At 47.0% G+C, this 17,029-nt stretch overlaps 1 long non-coding RNA gene across 1 annotated transcript; it reads left to right on the forward strand.

Annotated features, from left to right (window-relative positions):
• The first annotated feature begins 1,480 nt into the window (after positions 1-1,480).
• Positions 1,481-16,950, forward strand: LOC132355559 (uncharacterized). Its single transcript, XR_009499658.1, has 4 exons — positions 1,481-1,556; positions 2,004-2,093; positions 15,741-15,786; positions 16,286-16,950. It is a non-coding gene; the product is annotated as an uncharacterized LOC132355559 (long non-coding RNA).
• The last annotated feature ends 79 nt before the right edge of the window (positions 16,951-17,029 follow it).

The raw sequence follows: 17,029 nt of genomic DNA on the forward strand, positions 1-17,029 counted from the left end.
TTGGTCATGGGCAGTTCCCTCCTCCTGGAAGCTTCTCGTTGCCTACTACACTGTAGATGGCAGAGACCCTCCTTGAGCATAGCCAAAGGAGCTGTGGCCTTTTCCATTCTCAGGCAGGAAGGAGCTGGCCCAGCAGGCTTCTTCCTCTGGTGCAGGTGGGTCCAGACACTGAGAAACTCGGCCCTCACTTGTCAGAGTTGGATGGAGGCAGATAGGGAGAAAATGCGAGCGCCATTCTAGGTGGTGGGCAGCTAGCCACGGGCACGGCTACCCGCACGGTGGGTATGAGCATCTCAGGTGAGGGGACCTGCTCATTAGCTGAGACTCTGGGGAGGAAAAAACTAAACTCAAAGTCTACATGCCTCAGCAAAAGAAAGAGACAGAGGTAGAGACACGCACAGAACGAGAGATCGAACCTCTTCTAGGAAAACAAGCCGCATAAGCCCATGAAAACAGATGAAGTGATGGGTGTTCACAGCATTCGTTGGCAAAATTACCAAGTGTGCACAAAAAGAAAATAATGACTGTGCATTCCCAGGCTTGATTAAACAGTAATTATACTTCAAAAGCTCGTTAAATGTCCCTCTTAAAAAAACACCAAGCTAGGCGATTTTTCTTTCACATTTAATAGCAACTATTCTTGTATTCTTTCTTGTCCAAAGTGGCCATAATAATGGAGGCGTGGTGAGACAACACCCTCACAAGCTGCTGGTGGGAGAAGGGAGCAGCAAAATCTTTCTGAAGAATAACTCCTCTGAGAGCCTGAAACACCTTCCTTCCCTTTGGCTCAATCATTCTGTTTCTAGGAATTTCTCCTAAGGCAATCAGTAGACCCATAGACAAAGATTTACATACAAAGATGTTCATCGCAGCCTTGTTCATAGTACAAAATATTGGACTTCACCTAAGCAGGGACCCTTAATGAGGGATGCGTTTTATTTTTTTTAATTAATTAATTTTTTTGTTTGGCCACGCCGCACGGCTTGAGGGATCATAGTTCCCCGACCAGGGATTGAACCCAGGTTCTCGGCAGTGAAAGCATGTAGTCCTAACCACTGAACCACCAGGGAATGTCCGAGAGATGCGTTTTAGAATCAACTGGAAGTTTATTAAACGCGTGTGCATGCACACACGCATGTGCACACACACACTGGGGCAGAAGCTGGGTGGCCCAGCTGTGGTTTGAGTGCCTCTGTTTTTAACTAGCTCACACAGGACATTCTTATGCTAATGCAAATTTGAGACTCATTCACCCTGATCCCTCTAGGATTATGGGTATTTCTTCTTTAAATATATATCATATATACATGTGTCTTTTTTCAAATCTCACAGTGGGCGTGAATTACTTTTATAATCAGAAAAATATATTAAGAAAACAGACTAGAGGACAGCTAAGGAAGTTCAACTGACAAACACCTATTGTGTACCAGGCCTTGTGCATGGTGTTAATTCTGAAATAAAGCAAGTGCAGTCTGCCCTTCGAGAAGGTCACAGCCCTCCGCAGGAGAGAGCCATGGGAAGACAAATATTACCTGGAGAGACGTGTTGTAGTAGAGGTAAGTGCTAGGGCTGGTGCAACCCAGGGAGTAATTAGCTCTGGTTAGAAGCCTTAGGAAACCACTTCCAGAACAGGAGACATTTCGGCCAGTCCTTGAGGCACATGGAGGGAGGGAAGGAGGGAAACAGCATTGCAGGCTCAGGGAGGGGACAGCTTGTGCAAAGGCACAGAGGCATGAACACCTTTGCTCGTTTGAGGAAATGTGAGCATCGAGGTGTGGCTGGAGCAGAAAGTTGACACAAGGCGAAGAGGAGAAACTGGAGAGGCAGGCGGGCCCAGCCCAGGAGCTTGTGGGACCTGAGCTGGAAGGCCAGTGGTTCCCAGACGGTGTGCCAAGGAACACCAGTCCTCCTTCAGACTGATGGATGCTCCGCCCTCCTGCCCTCCCTGCTCTCCCTCCTGTGGGGTGGCACCTTCTATCCACCCTCCTGTGTTCTTTCTCCAGGACAGACAGGACTCACCCGGCCAATGCTCCCAGCAGCCAGGTTTGGGCTTGTCACACGGCACTCGCTTTGGGCAGCTGGTCCCCATGCAGGTAAACTCAAACGAGGAGGTTGAGGAAAGACTGGGAACAGCATGGTGCCCCAGCCATAGGTCTTGGTTTTTCAGTCTTCAAGAGTCCTTAATATATGGAATCAAAAAAATCAAAAAACAAAAGCCAAACTCAGAGATACAGAGAACAGATTGGTGGTTGCCAGAGGTAAAGGTAGGGGTGGGTGAAATGGGTGAAGGGGTCAGAAGGCACAAACTTCCAGTTGTAAAATACCTAAGTCCCAGGGATGTAATGTACAACACGGTGACTGTAGTTCATGATACTGTATTGTACATTTGAAAGTTACTGAGAGAATAGATCTTAAAAGTTCTCATCACAAGAAGAAAAAATTTTCTAATAATGTGTGGTGATGGATGTTAACTAGACTTATTGTGGTGATCGTTTTGCGATATATACAAATACAGAATCGTTATGTTGTACACCTGAAACTAATATGTTATATGTCAATTATATCTAGGTTTTATTTTATTTATTTATTTATTTAAAAAATTTTTTTTAAATTAATTTATTTATTTATTATTTATTTTTGGCTGTGTTGGGTCTTCGTTTCTGTGCGAGGGCTTTCTCCAGTTGTGGCGAGTGGGGACCACTCTTCATCGTGGTGCGCGGGCCTCTCACTATCGCGGCCTCTCTTGTTGCGGAGCACAGGCTCCAGACGCGCAGGCTCAGTAGTTGTGGCTCACGAGCCCAGTCGCTCCGCGGCATGTGGGATCCTCCCAGACCAGGGCTCGAACCCGTGTCCCCTGCATTGGCAGGCAGATTCTCAACCACTGTACCACCAGGGAAGCCCCTATATCTAGATTTTAAATAAAGCAAGATGGGAATTCCCTGGTAGTCCAGTGGTTAGGACTCTGCACTCCACTGCTGAGGGCCCAGGTTCAATCCCTGCTTGGGAAACTAAGATCCCACAAGCTGCAAGGCACAGACAAAAGAAAAAAAAGGCAAGAAAAAAAAGAATGAAGTAGGTGTTTAGTAAATGTCAGATGTCTTCGGCTTTTACTATATGAGTAATTAGAAATATAAATTTTATTAAAAACCCTGGATATTCTTTTTTTTTAAGTCTTTAAGAAAAAGCAAAATTTAGCACACCCTCTCCCCTTTTTTCCCCACTGACTTGGCCATAGAAACAGGAACTTCTGGCTATCCTTATATACTGCACGTGATTTAGGAAATAAAATCTTTTAAGGCAGAGAGAGTGCACACCGTTAAACAAATAGCATGACTGCAGGGTTTCATTAAGTTCAGTGGATGTTAGATGTAGTCGTTGAAGCCACCACCCTGCCCGCCACTATATATAGGAAGGATTTTTGTACTTTTCTCCAGGCTTTGGAAACTCCATCCAGACTAGAGGATCCAGACTAGAGGGTTTCTGCCTTTTTTTTTTTTTTTTTTTTCCTGGTGCTGCTCTGTTCTTGCGATGGGACTTGTCACTTAGAAACTTCTGAGACAGAGAAGGAAATGAGGTCGCCACACCACCATGGAGCGAGACAGGAACTCCAGCTCATCCCGGTGGCTTCTAGTCTAAAAATATCCCAACTTGGCAGGCAGGAACTTTCTTCCTTCTTTCCTTCTGGTAGACAAGGCTGGAGGCAGAATTCTTTCTGAATTCTGCTGAACAGAGCACGTGTCTGTAAGAGCCAAGTGCAGAGAAGAGCTGAGAGGTGTTTCCCCGGGTCCAACAGGTCCAGGGAGGACCCTTCACTGTCTCTTACTGGACGTCACTCCTTCAGCAACGAGCGTTTACCGAGGGCCTATGATGGGCCTGGTCTTGCAGAAGGAGGGAGAGACAAGATCCCAACCCAGCCCTCCTGGAGCTCACCGTCCAGGGGCAGAGGTGCTAATAATTACTTGAATCCCCCTTTGGATAAGTGTTGCAAAGGAGATACTCAGGACCAGAGGGATCTAGGCCACTCTGATTTACAACCCAAGGCCAAAGGAAATGGGTTTCCAAGGTGACAGGACTCGATTTCATCTTTAGAGAAGGAAGAGTCTGGGGAATTCCAGACTGGCAGTCCAGTGGTTAGGACTTCGAGCTTTCACTGCCGAGGGTGAGGGTTCGATCCCTGGTCAGAGAACTAAGATCTTGCAAGCCTGTGTGGTGCAGCCAAATTTAAAAAAAAAAAAGAAAGAAAGAAAAGGAAGAATCTGGTAAAAGTGAAGAGGTTTGAGAAGAAGGAGGTGGATGTTGATGAAAAAGGTTGGGATTCAAGATGGATTGTTCTCCAGAAAGGGAGAAAAGGCAAGGAGGTTCCATGTTGTTCCCTGGGCGCTCTGTCAGCATAAACATTAACCAGAATCATAGCAGATACATGAATGCTATAGCCAAGCTCTTGAAAAGGTCACTGAGATACCATCACAGCTGCAGGGGAGCCTTGAGTGATACCAGCCAGACCCCCGGCTGTCACATCCACAGATTGCTGCCCACAGTTGGCACCACCCCCCGGAACTCTCCATCCACACGTGAGGGCCAAATCTTCTCATCAGGCATTTTATTTTGGGTTACTCAACTTTCCTCTGTTGCCCAAACAACATTGTAACAGCAGTAATGGAAATTGAGACGGGGGTTGGGAGGGGGGGAACACAGCAATCCTATCACTCTCCCATATCAACATTAAGTTTGGGATATCCCTCGTGGCACAGTGGTTAAGAATCTGCCTGCCAGTGCAGGGGACCTGGGTTCAAGCCCTGGTCCAGGAAGATCCCACATGCCACGGAGCAACTAAGCCCATGCGCCACAACTACTGAGCCCGCGTGCCGCAACTACTGAAGCCCACGTGCCTAGAGCTCAAGCTCTGCAACAAGAGAAGCCACCACAATGAGAAGCCCGTGCACCGCAATGAAGAGTAACCCCCGCTCGCCGCAACTAGAGAAAGCCTGTGCACAGCAATGAAGACCCAACACAACCAAAAATAAATAAATTAATTAAAAAAGAAAAAAAACATGTTAGGTTTTCCATTTCCAGCTCCATGTAAAAGACGAAGAGAACAGACTTGTGGAGACATTGGTGACATCCCACGGCCTGCCCTGGCCAGCTCCCCACTATGACATTTCCCGGCACCCACGGACACATCAAGGTCCTGCCTGAAGTCTGATCTGTTGGACAAGAAACAGGCCATCAGAAACATGTGAACTGGGACTTCCCTGGTGGCGCAGTGGTTGAGAATCTGCCTGCAAATGCAGGGGACATGGGTTCGAGCCCTGGTCTGGGAAGATCCCACATGCCATGGAGCAGCTAAGCCCACGACACAACTACTGAGCCCGCGTGCCACAACTACTGAAGCCCACGCGCCTAGAGCTCAAGCTCTGCAACAAGAGAAGCCACCGCAACGAGAAGCCCACGCACCACAATGAAGAGTAGCCCCCGCACACCGCAACTAGAGAAAGCCCGGACGCAGCAACGAAGACCCAACAATAAAGACCCAATGCAGCCAAAAATAAATAAATAAATTAATTAATTAATTAAAAAAAAAGAAACATGTGACCTGGTTGTCAAAGCTTGCTGTCTCCATCCCACCACGGCTTGGAGGGAATATGAGAGACCAGACTACGGGAACGAGGATTGGATGAGTAGGGAGGTGGTCAATGGATGCTTTGAAAAGGGTTAAGTAAGGGTCAAGTAGGTCAGAGGAATGACTCCTGGGCTTGGCAGAGTGGAGGTCATCAATGATTTGACAAGAGCAGTTTCAGGGGAGCAGTGGAGGTGGAAGATGCTGGGGGAGCAGCTTAAAGAGGATGGTGGGAGAGGAAGAGGAGAACTCTTGAGAAGTTGTGCTGTAAAGGATAGCAGAGAATAGGACAGCAGCAGGGAGTCTGGGCAAGAGGGAGGGGGTTTTTCAGAAAAGAGATGCTAGAGCATGTTTGTATGTTGATGGATTGGATGTGAGCTGGAAAGGATGAAATCCCAGATAACTCATTGTTCTTTTTCTTTTATTATTATTTTTATTGGAGTATAGTTGACTTATAACATGCAGAAACTAACACAGTGTTATTCACAAAGTGAATCAGTTATACATATACATATATCCACTCTTTTTTAATAATTAATTTATCTATTTTATTTTTGGCTGTGGTGGGTCTTCGTTACTGCGAGCGGGCTTTCTCTAGTTGCGGCGAGCGGGGACTACTCTTCGTTGTGGTGCGTGGGCTTCTCATTGCGGTGGCTTCTCTTGTTGCGGAGCACGGGCTCTAGAGCGCAGGCTCAGTAGTTGTGGCGCACAGGCTTAGTTGCTCCACGGCATGTGGGATCTTCCCCGACCAGGGCTCGAACCCATGTCCCCTGCATTGGCAGGCGATTCTTAACCACTGCGCCACCAGGGAAGCCCCCTCCACTCTTTTTTAGATTCTTTTTCTATATAGGTCAGTACAGATTATTGATTTCCCTGTACTATACAGTAGGTCCTTATTAGCTATCTATTTTATATGTAGTAGTGTGTATATGTTAATCCCAATCTCCCAGTTTATCCCTCCCCCTGTCCCAACTCATTGTTCTGGATGTTCTTGACTCCAGCAAGTGAGTGGGTGGGCCATGGTGCCATTGACTATGATGGGGGTGGGCAGAGAACAAGAGCTCCTTTTGAGGACTTTTAACATGGGATGATTTTCAGGCATCCACGAGAGACCAAGCAGGCAGTTGGGTAAGGCTGGAGAATAGCGGGAGCCCTGTGTTTTCTCCTCTTCTCTGAAATGTATGAAACCTATATAGCATGAGCTGGGCCTGGGGATGTGACATTCACCATAACTTGCACAAAGCAGAGGAACGCTTTCGGCACTGGACAGCAAGCTCCTGGGTTTTGTTCACCGCTGTGTCTCTAGCACCTTGCCAAGCACCAGGAGACAGTAGATGTTCAATCAGTATTTTCCATCTGGATGGATGAATAACATTATGGTCCCTCTCAGTCTCCAGAAACTGGGTGACTTTCTAAAGCCCGGGACAGATGCCTTCACAGCTTAATGAGAGAGGCCTTACTAATTATAACGATGATGCCGATGATTGAGGGATGACTTATAGTCAGGAAGGGGCAATTGCTCTTCTGAATAATCATTTAAATGGGTCACACTGTGATTGCTCAGAGGGCCATGAGAGTCAAGGTAGGAGTAGGAGGGTGGGATAGGTGATTGGAAAATGGGAAGGAGGCAATGCCAATTCCACCAGTAAGCAGGGTTTGTTTTGGACCTCAGGCTAACTTCTTGATTTCTCCAGCCCTTTTAATTTTTTATTTTTTTTATGGCAGTGACAGAGATCTACCACCCCAAATAGCTGTAGGCACTGCTAATAAAATCACGGAGCCTCTATGGCAAACCAGGGAACCTAGTAAACCAGAAGTTGAGCGCTAGTTCTCAGAAGCAGAGACTTGGTGTCTATTTGAGGAGGCTTAGTGGGGCCCTGGATACCGTGAAAGAGGTCAATCATTTTCTAGCCCAAAGACAACGGTAGGACTTGGCCTTGAGGAAGGGTCAATGGAAAGTGATGTCCGTGTGTTTGCTCCCTTCTTTGCCAGTGTGCCCCAGGGATCTGATAGGAGAGTTTCCAGTTTCCTCTGGCTGAATTGAGCCGGTGCTGCCTGTAAGGTGAAGGGCCTGTGCTAATCTCTTCCTGGCAAGTTATACAGCCCCATGATTGAAATCACCAGGAGAGCATCGTGAGGGCCCGGGGTATGTGTGCCACAGAAAGAAAGAAGGAGGAGCCAGCGTGGGGGTGAGGGCCGGCGATGCCACAGACACTGGAGTCTTCCCACGAGAGTAAAGTGAGGCCGTGGGGCAGGCAGCCAGGTGAGCAGGCACAACACAATAGAGAGGTAGCGACTCGCAATGGGTAAGGTGTGGAACGGCCTGACCTCTGTGATTTTATAGAAGAGGCAATGGAAGCCCAACAAGGGTTGTCCGTTTCTTCCCCAGACATTTCTCAAGAGCCAGTTACGTGCCAGGGGCTGGGCCAGTGTTTTGGTTACATATTGCCGCACAGGACATCACCCCAAAACTCAGAGGCTTAGAACAACAGCCATTTTATTCTCCCATTTCTGTGGGTTGACTGGGCTCAGCTGTGTGGTTCTTTGCCCCGTATGATGATGGCTGAGGCTGTGGTCATCTGGGGTGAGACTCAGCTGGACCCTCTGAGAGGCTTATTCACAGTGATAGCAGTTGGTGCTTGGAGAGTAGCTGGGCCTTTCATCCGGCGTCCCTCAGTTCTTTTCTTCTCCTTCTCCTCCCCCTCCCCCTCCCCCCACCTCCTTCTTCTTCTTCTTCTTTTTTTCCGTTCTCTTCTTTCTGGCTTCTCCAAGTGGCTTGGTCTTCTCAAAGCAGGTGACTGATTTCCAAGAGCCAGGAAGTGGAAGCTGTCAGTCCTCTCAGTCTTCTTAAGGCCTGAGCTCAGAAGTCTCGGAATCCCATTTCTGCTGCATTCTGTGGGTCAAAGTCAGTCCTAGAGTGTATTAGTTATCTATGCTGCCTAACAAATAATCCCAAAACTTAGTGGTTTAAAATGATGATAAATATTCCTCTCTCACAGCTTCTGGATTAGTCAGGAATCATGCAGAAGCTTTGCTGGGAGGTTCTGGCTTGGGTCATCACATGAGATTGCAGTCAAAATGTCATCCAGAGCTGTACTCATCTGAAGGCTTGATTGGGACCGGAGGGCTCAGCTCCAAGGTAGCTCAGTCATATGGTTGGCAAACTGGGGCTTGCTGTTGGCAGGAGGACTCACTTCTTCTGTACACAGGCCTCTCCACAGGCTGCTTGAGTATCCTTATTATACTGATGAGGATCTGAGTATCCTCAGATGTCAGACTTCATCACTTCTGCCACACTCTTTTTATCACACAGACAAGCCCTGGTTCACAGTGGGAGGAGACTATGAAAGGGCATGAACGACCAGGAAGTGAGGATCACTGGGACCATCTTGGAGGCTGGCTACCATACGAGGCCAGCCCAAGATTCCAAGAAGTGGAGGAATAAACTCTACCTCTGGATGGCGGGAATGACCAAGAAGAGTTTGTGGCCATCTTTAGTCCACCAAATCCAGGCTCTAGGGGTTTAGTCAGAAGGGCTTTGTGCTCATAGAACTTACAATCTAGACCATGGTTTAGGTCCTATAGTCTAGGACCACACAGAAAACTAGTGGCAGAGACTGGATGTGTCTGTCATCTTCCTTATACAGATGACAAACCTGGGGCTCAGAAAAGACCAATCATACGCCCAAAGTCATATAGTGAATAAGTGGCAGAGCTGAGATTAATACTCAGACTCTTCTGACCCCAAGCCAAAGCCTTCTTTCCCTTATCCTGTACTGCTACTCGTTATGTTACCATGTTAACTTTTAAATAAAGGATACAAAATTGTATCTAGTGTAAAATAACAGCTATGTAAAACAAACTATGCTTTAAAAAAGAACAGGAGGAAATACAAACAAAGTGTTGACAATTGTTAATAGGTGATAAGAAAATATGTGGTGTTTTTTTTCTTCCTTCTCCTAGGTTTCTGTGTTTTTTTCATACCCTACACCGAGCTTCTATCACTTTCATAATGGAAAAACCCAAACCATTTCCTGCTGTGGTGGATCACACAGGCACAGTGGGAGAGAGGGGTGCTGGGGGGTTGGCGGGTGGGGAAGGAGCCCTCCACCTGTGGATTTTGGTTCCTCCTCTGCTGTGTGGCAGTCATTGTGCTTCCGGTTCTTCTGAAAGGCAGTGGCTGTTAATTAGCTCACCTGTGCAAACAGAGCTGTGGCCCCTCAGCTGAGGTGTGGGAAGAAGAACCTTCTTGGAAAAAAAAAGCTGTGTTGCTTGCATTCCAGGAGAGTGGGGAGCAAAGGAAACTAGAGGGCTGATGTTCCCCCTTCCTGATGGGATATACCTATAATGCTGTTTTCTGGTCCAAGCTCAAGGTGACTGCCTCTCAAATAGGAGTTTTTGTACTGGGACAACATGAGAGAACATTTGAAATTGATGCTTTCCTGGAAACTCCAAGATATGTAGTCACTGTAGATAAAAGCTGTTCAGTTGTTTTAAAGTATTAGACATTTTTGGTTGCCTGCAACCATGTGATAGCTTCTTTCACTTCTATTTTTGAGGCTTAAGCATATCACCCGATTGTCTTCCTGTATGCATTACACTCCATGGCCAGGAATTTTCCCTAGAATAAAAAAACAACAGCTTAGGGCTTCCCTGGTGGTGCAGTGGTTGAGAGTCCGCCTGCCAATGCAGGGGACACGGGTTCGAGCCCTGGTCTGGGAGGATCCCACATGCCACGGAGCGGCTGGGCCCGTGAGCCACAACTACTGAGCCTGCGCGTCTGGAGCCTGTGCTCCGCAACAAGAGAGGCCGCGATAGTGAGAGGCCCGCACACCGCGATGAGGAATGGCCCCTGCTCGCCGCAACTGGAGAAGGCCCTCGCGCAGAAACGGGGACCCAGCGCAGCCAAGAATAAATAAATAAATTAATTAATTTTAAAAAAAAAAGAAAGAAAAGATGATTACTATCTTTAAAACAAAAACAAAAACAACAGCTTCCATTAATTGGGCACCTATTATGTAAAGATGCTACACTAAACATTTATGCATACACTTAATCTTTACAACAGCATATGATGTAGATATCTCCAATTTACAGATGAGGAAACAGGAGTTCAAGGAAGTTCAGTATCTTATCCAAAGTCACATGGCTCAGAAATGACACAGGCAAAACCTGAACCCATGTCCAAATGACCCCAAAGTCACTAGACTAATGCTGCTTCCCTAAAGAGAACATTATAACAACATTAAAAGACATTTGAAATCTTATATCCCTAAAGCCTAACTTAAGATGGCAGGTTTTTTTGGACAGTGCAACATTCCTCTTTTTGAAAATGGACTTTGTATCAGAAACCTCTGTGTCCCACTGGAGATCTTCAGCCACTGCCGGAGTGGTCAGTTCTGTGACTGCTCCTACCAGCTTCCAGCAGGTACAGTCTGACAGTGTCTTGCCTCTGGCTCACAGCCGGTACCTCAGACCCCACCCAGGGCATCTCGGTTGATGCCCACTCAGTGCCAGGCCAGTGCATCCTGGAAGCAGGGTGCAGGCCCCTGTGCAGAGCTTTTCACCAATGGGGGCAGAAACCATTGGGTAAATGTCTCCCCCTCTCTCCCCCATCCTAGAAGGTGGGTCCTGAGATGTTTTTCTTAGGGCTTCTCAGTCTCTCCAAATCGAGCAGCCTGGAACGTGGCCACCCCAATAACACATTATCAAACGCCTCTGCCTCTATCCTTGCTTTGGTTCCTGAGCCTCAGGTATGCTCCCTGCGCTCACATTCCCCAGCAATGTATTCACATGTGAGCTTTGTCTCAAGTTCTGCGTTTGGGGGAACCCTGGCCAAAACAGATTCAAACATTTTCTTTGCCTAAGCTCTCACCCAAATATAGACCATCTTTGTCTTCTGAATCGCGTAGGTGCTGAGTACAGTAACCACGTGGACATGGCAAAGGCGAGCAATTTCACGCTTTCCATTTCTAATTCTGTTTAACCACCAGACTGGGAGTGGACATTTCCCACTGACGTCTAGCTACTCTATATCAGGGTATGTAAATCATGTTTTCAAGATTAAAACAAACAAATAACCTTCCCATATGTTTAGGTGGATGTATACGTCATTAAAAGGCCAGCTGAGGGAGTTCCCTGGTGGTCTACTGGTTAGGATTCCAGGCTTTCGCTGCTGTGGCCTGGGTTCAATCCCTGGTTGGGGAGCTGAGATTCCACAAGCGGAGTGGGCAAAAAAAAAAAAAAAATGGCCAGCTGAGCCCTCCCACTTCTGCTACTTAAGGGGACAGGAGAGATGGTGCAGGGCTGGGGCCAGAACCTGTTGGCTGCACTGCTGACCCTCTATCCCTGGAGTTAAAATTGTGCTCCAGGGTGATTCTGGGCAAGCCAGAGATTGAATCTCCTGTGCCGAAGTGGAGTAGAGGGCCCGGGGGTTGGAAGGCAGCAAAGATGGCGGGTGATGTCAAGGTTAGAGGGAAAGTGAGGGAGTGACCGCTGTACAATGGATTCATTCTCTGCGTGGAGCACTGGGAGGGCCCTGAGAGGCAAGGCAGAGAGTCAGCAGGGAAAGGGAGGGAAATGTCAGTCTTTCTTCCTAGAACTTCACTCTGGCTCTGCTCCAAATCGGTTAGAAGCCACCATTCCGCCAGTGGCCCTCCCTCGGAATGACAGAGCTTTGAGACATTTATATTGAATAACCTCGGGTCTCACATGCTAATTAGCAAAGTAAATAATCGACATCAGCTGGCTGTTTGTTGCTCCTTGATGGCCGGGAATCATTCACAGGTGTATCAACCCACTGGGTGAGGCATTTCTAAAGCCCCGGAAGACTTCCCTCCAGTATCCCTTCCCGCAAATGCTCATGTCTCCATGACGATGGTGGGAGTCCCTCTGTTCATTAACAGGTTTTTTTTTTTTTTTTTTTTTGGCCATGCTGTGCGGCTTGTGGGATCTTAGTTCCTTGACCAGGGATTAAACCCAGGCCCCGGCAGTGAAAGCACGGAGTCCTAACCACTGGACCGCCAGGGAATTCCCAGGTTTTTATTTTAGAAGGAAAACCAAACAAGAGAGAAGGATATTCTTCCCAGCCCCATCATCTCAGAGAGTCAGCCCAGTGGTGGTGCAGAGTGAACAGAAAGCACTGGAGGCCACACAGCCTCAGATCATTCTCCATAAGGAACCAGAGGAGGGAAAATCCAGGAGTTGAGTGTCTTTAGAAACTCCAACTGTCTGGCCGCACCTGACCTTGTCATCACTCAGAATAGCTCGTCTGTGAAAACCTCGCCTAACCCATCCCACTCCAAATCGACACAAAGTCTGGTTCTTCCCATCTCTCCTGCCCCACAGATTTCCTCTGATGCAGCTCCCCACCCCCTTGGGTTTCCTTCTATCTCTATCCAACTTAGAACACATGATCCATCACTTCGACCCGCCCCGCCCCCCGCCCCGTTGTCAGTAACCTGCACTGTTTTGTATTTCTCCTGTTCCTGACCCTGTAAATTCTTGACTCTGGATTCTCCACACCTGGGCCTGGCTGCCGAGCCCCACATAACCATCTATCCAACTCCGATCCTGGGAATGCCTCAAATGCAGGGGCCCTCAGGGCTGCCCAGAATTCTCCCTCTCCATCTGGCAGCTCCCTCCTTCATTCCTCTCGGTGGCTTTTCCAGTTCTTCACTGTTTCCCTCAAAGCCCCTGTTACTACCTCCCACCCACTCTCAAGAGATGACTTCGCCTCTCACTTTAGAGCTAAAATAATAGAAGCCAGCAAGCAGGAATTTCCTTAACTTCCTGCCCTCCATCTATGAATGGATCTGCACCCACACCCATTCTTGTCTGCAACCAGCTTAAGTGGAAGAGCAAACCCTCTTCCTCCGCAGGGGCAGCTCCCCTGTCCCCGTGTGCTTCCTGGCGAACCTGTCCTCTCCTGCTCGGCCTCTTCATTCTGGTTTCTTAGCTCTTCTCCTCAGCCCAGCTCTAGGGAGACTCTGCATTTCCAGCCCCACCTACACTGCTTTTGTCAATGGCCTCAGTAACCTTCTAATTTCCGAATCCCAAGGTGCACTGTTCAGATCTCTTCCAACTTGACCTTTCTGAGGCATATCTTGCTCCCTCCTTCTCCAATCTCTTCTCCTTTGGTGACAACATACTTGTTATTTTTTGTTTGTTTGTTTTTGTTTTTTTTAAAATCACCTCTCTGGTTTCTCCTCTTTTCTGTTTTTTTTAAATAGATATATTTTATTTTATTTATTTATTTACTTATTGGCTGTGTTGGGTCTTCGTTGCAGTGCGTGGGCTTCTCATTGCGGTGGCTTCTCTTGTTGCAAAGCACAGGCTCCAGGCACGTGGTTTCAGTCGTTGTAGCACACGGGCTCAGTAGTTGTGGCTCACGGGCCCAGTAGTTGTGGCACACGAGCTCTAGAGCACAGGCTCAGTAGTTGTGGCACACGGGCTTAGTTGCTCCACAGCATGTGGGATCTTCCGGGACCAGGGCTCGAACCTGTGTCCCCTGCATTGGCAGGCAGATTCTTAACCACTGCGCCACAAGGGAAGCCCTGGTTTCTCTTCTTAATAGCCTTCATCTTGTCACCCCTAAAACACCATGGGGTTCCCCAGCAATTATAAATGCCTATTCTGTGTGCCATAGCTCCGGTGCTTAACTTTGTGGAAGCCTATAATGGTCTATCAATTTGTCAGTCTTTCTCTGCTAGATCTAATGCTAAAAGGCCATCTTTATGCAATTTTTTTTTTTTTTACAAACACTGTCTTCATTTTCATCCCCAGTACTCAGCACAACACCTGGTACTTACTGAGCTCTCAGTGATTGCTCATTAAAGGTGCAGCTTGAAAAAAAAAAAAAAAAAAGGTGCAGCTTGTGGCGCAATGGACACCTAACCCTTTTTTTCAGATGTATAAGTGGATCAACTTTTTGTTTTTGTGTACTTCATAACCATTTCTCCTGCCAAGAGTGAAATGCAATGTCAAAAAATTGAAGTAGGGACTTCCCTGGTGGTCCAGTGGTAAAGACTCCATGTTCCCAGCGCAGTGGGGGCAAGTTTGATCCCTGGTTGGGGAACTAAGATCCCACATGCTGGGTGGTGCGGCCAAAAAAAAGAAAAAATTGAAGTAAAAAATCGTACAGCCTTTTTTTTTTTTTTTTCAGTTTAAGTTTCATGAGAAAATAAGAATTATCTTGAAACGCCATAATTGGGAATAATTCAAGTATACTGGAACCTGTAGGCTTAAGCTGGAGCCTGGGTTGATAGAAAGACTTGGGTGATGGTTGGCGGGGAGGGAGGCAGATGCCAGAGTAATAACTCGGGTTTGAATTTCTATGACTTCTATCTCTTCTGTAGGTAGAAAAGATTTAGTTCACTTTGTACATATTGTACCTAGAGATCAGCTATTTGGGGGACAAAGTAAGGAATCTTGTCTGATATCTAAATTTAGCATCACAATCCCAGGCCTTTGTCATTGGTCACTATACTGAGTCACAGATGCCAAGCTCTAAAATCACTCTTGTCATTTGTAAGTTCAAAGTACATATGTATTTATGGATATTCTTTATTTGATTTGGTTTTCATGCCAGCCCAAGGAGGCAGAATTTGTTATTATCCCATTTTATAGACAAGCACTCAGAGGCTCAAAGGGATTTAATGATATGTCTTGTTCAAGATCAAGCAGGTGGTAGGTTAGAGCAATGGAACTTAAACTCCAAGGCAGTGCTGCTATATTGCACTGTCTTTTGGTGAAGATCAGTGGTATTTGCTTCTTTTGCCTTTTGAAGTTAGCCATCCTGTTTCTGGCAGCAAGGAAGGGCATTTTGGCAGGCACTGGAGCAGGCAGTTAGGAGGTCATGAATGCTGGCTCTCTCTTGAGCTAGTCTTGTGATCTTGGACACATTACCAATCCTCCGTGAGCTGCAGCTTCTGCATCCGTAAAATGGAGAAAATAACAACCATACCTACCACACAGGGTTCTTGTAAGGTTTCAATGAATTAATACGTGCAAAGATCTTGACAAAGTGTCTCGCCCAGAGTAACCTCTTAAAGGTAGGACGTGTTAATATTATTATGTTATTGTATATTTATTTTTCAAAGCATCCAAATTCCTCACTTTTCAGAAAGAAAGTCTTCTAAGAGTTCGTGCTAGATCTTATTGGCCTCCAGGTAAGATTGACACTGTATTAATTAATCTAATATTTATGTAGGGCTTGGCCTGGGCAAGGAGGGTTGGGGGGCACTCTGAGATGCACACTGCCAGCTTCCGGGGACCCTTGCGGTGGTGCAGCTCCAGGCACCCCCCTTCACTCCCCATCCCACCCCCAGCCCAGGTGGAGGTTTTAAGAGGTGGCTGAATATATGTGGAACCTAGAAAAATGGTACAGATGAACCGGGTTGCAGAGCAGAAGTTGAGACACAGATGTAGAGAACAAACGTATGGACACCAAGGGGGGAAAACTGCGGTGGGGTGGGGATGGTGGTGTGCTGAATTGGGCGATTGGGATTGACATGTATAAAGTGATGTGTATAAAATTGATGACTGATTTAAAAAAATAAAAAAAATAAAAATAAATGAAAATAAAAATAAAAAAAAAATAAAAGAGGTGGCTGAGACAAGCTTTGGGCTGTTTCTCTAGTGCTAACTGCCTTTGTTGCACATTTCCAGATATCCACGACCGGAAGGAACCCTCTCCATTTAAGACAAGAATTCTTTTTCCTTTGGGAAGGCCAAGTGAAGCAAATGGTGATCCCAGGCAGTGATATCTGCAACCCAGAGGCTTAATCCTGACGAGGCTGATGAATGTGTGTGTCGAGCTGCTCCTGGCAAACACAGCACCTATCAGATATCACAGCAAAACAACAACAACGACAAAAACGGTTGTTCTTTGGAGTCAGTTTGTTCCTCATAGGAGGGGTCTAGGTGGAAGGGGCTGACTTTCAAGCCGAGGCAGTGACTTCTGGGTCAGATGTGTGTCTGGGACACAGGGATGGGGACAGGAATGTGTCTGGGAGGGTGGGCAGGGCTTGATGTCTTTGGAACCAAGCTCCAGAAGGGCAAGGCACCCTCCTGGGGTTATGACTGGGCCTGGTGATGGCAACGAGGAAGGGTGTGTTTGCCATTGAAGTATTTAAGCATTGTCTCACCAGTCAGAAAACAAGACTGGCTTGTTGCTTCATCCTAGCCCAGGGCCCTTCAAACTCAGATCTCAGCATGACCCACTCAGGGAAATGTTCTGAGTTTCTCAGTAGGCGACGTCCAGCCCAACTAGCAAGTCTCCCAACCGTATTACTGATTTTGAGAATTAAAAAAAAAAAAGTTTCTCTTTATTTTTGGCAGTTGAATTTGGATTTCATTACAATGATCGACTTGAAATACGTGCCTGAGTGTGGCTCTTGTACCACCTACAGC

The sequence above is a fragment of the Balaenoptera ricei genome, chromosome 20 (assembly GCF_028023285.1).
Source record: "Balaenoptera ricei isolate mBalRic1 chromosome 20, mBalRic1.hap2, whole genome shotgun sequence".
NCBI classification, from domain to species: Eukaryota; Metazoa; Chordata; class Mammalia; order Artiodactyla; family Balaenopteridae; genus Balaenoptera; species Balaenoptera ricei.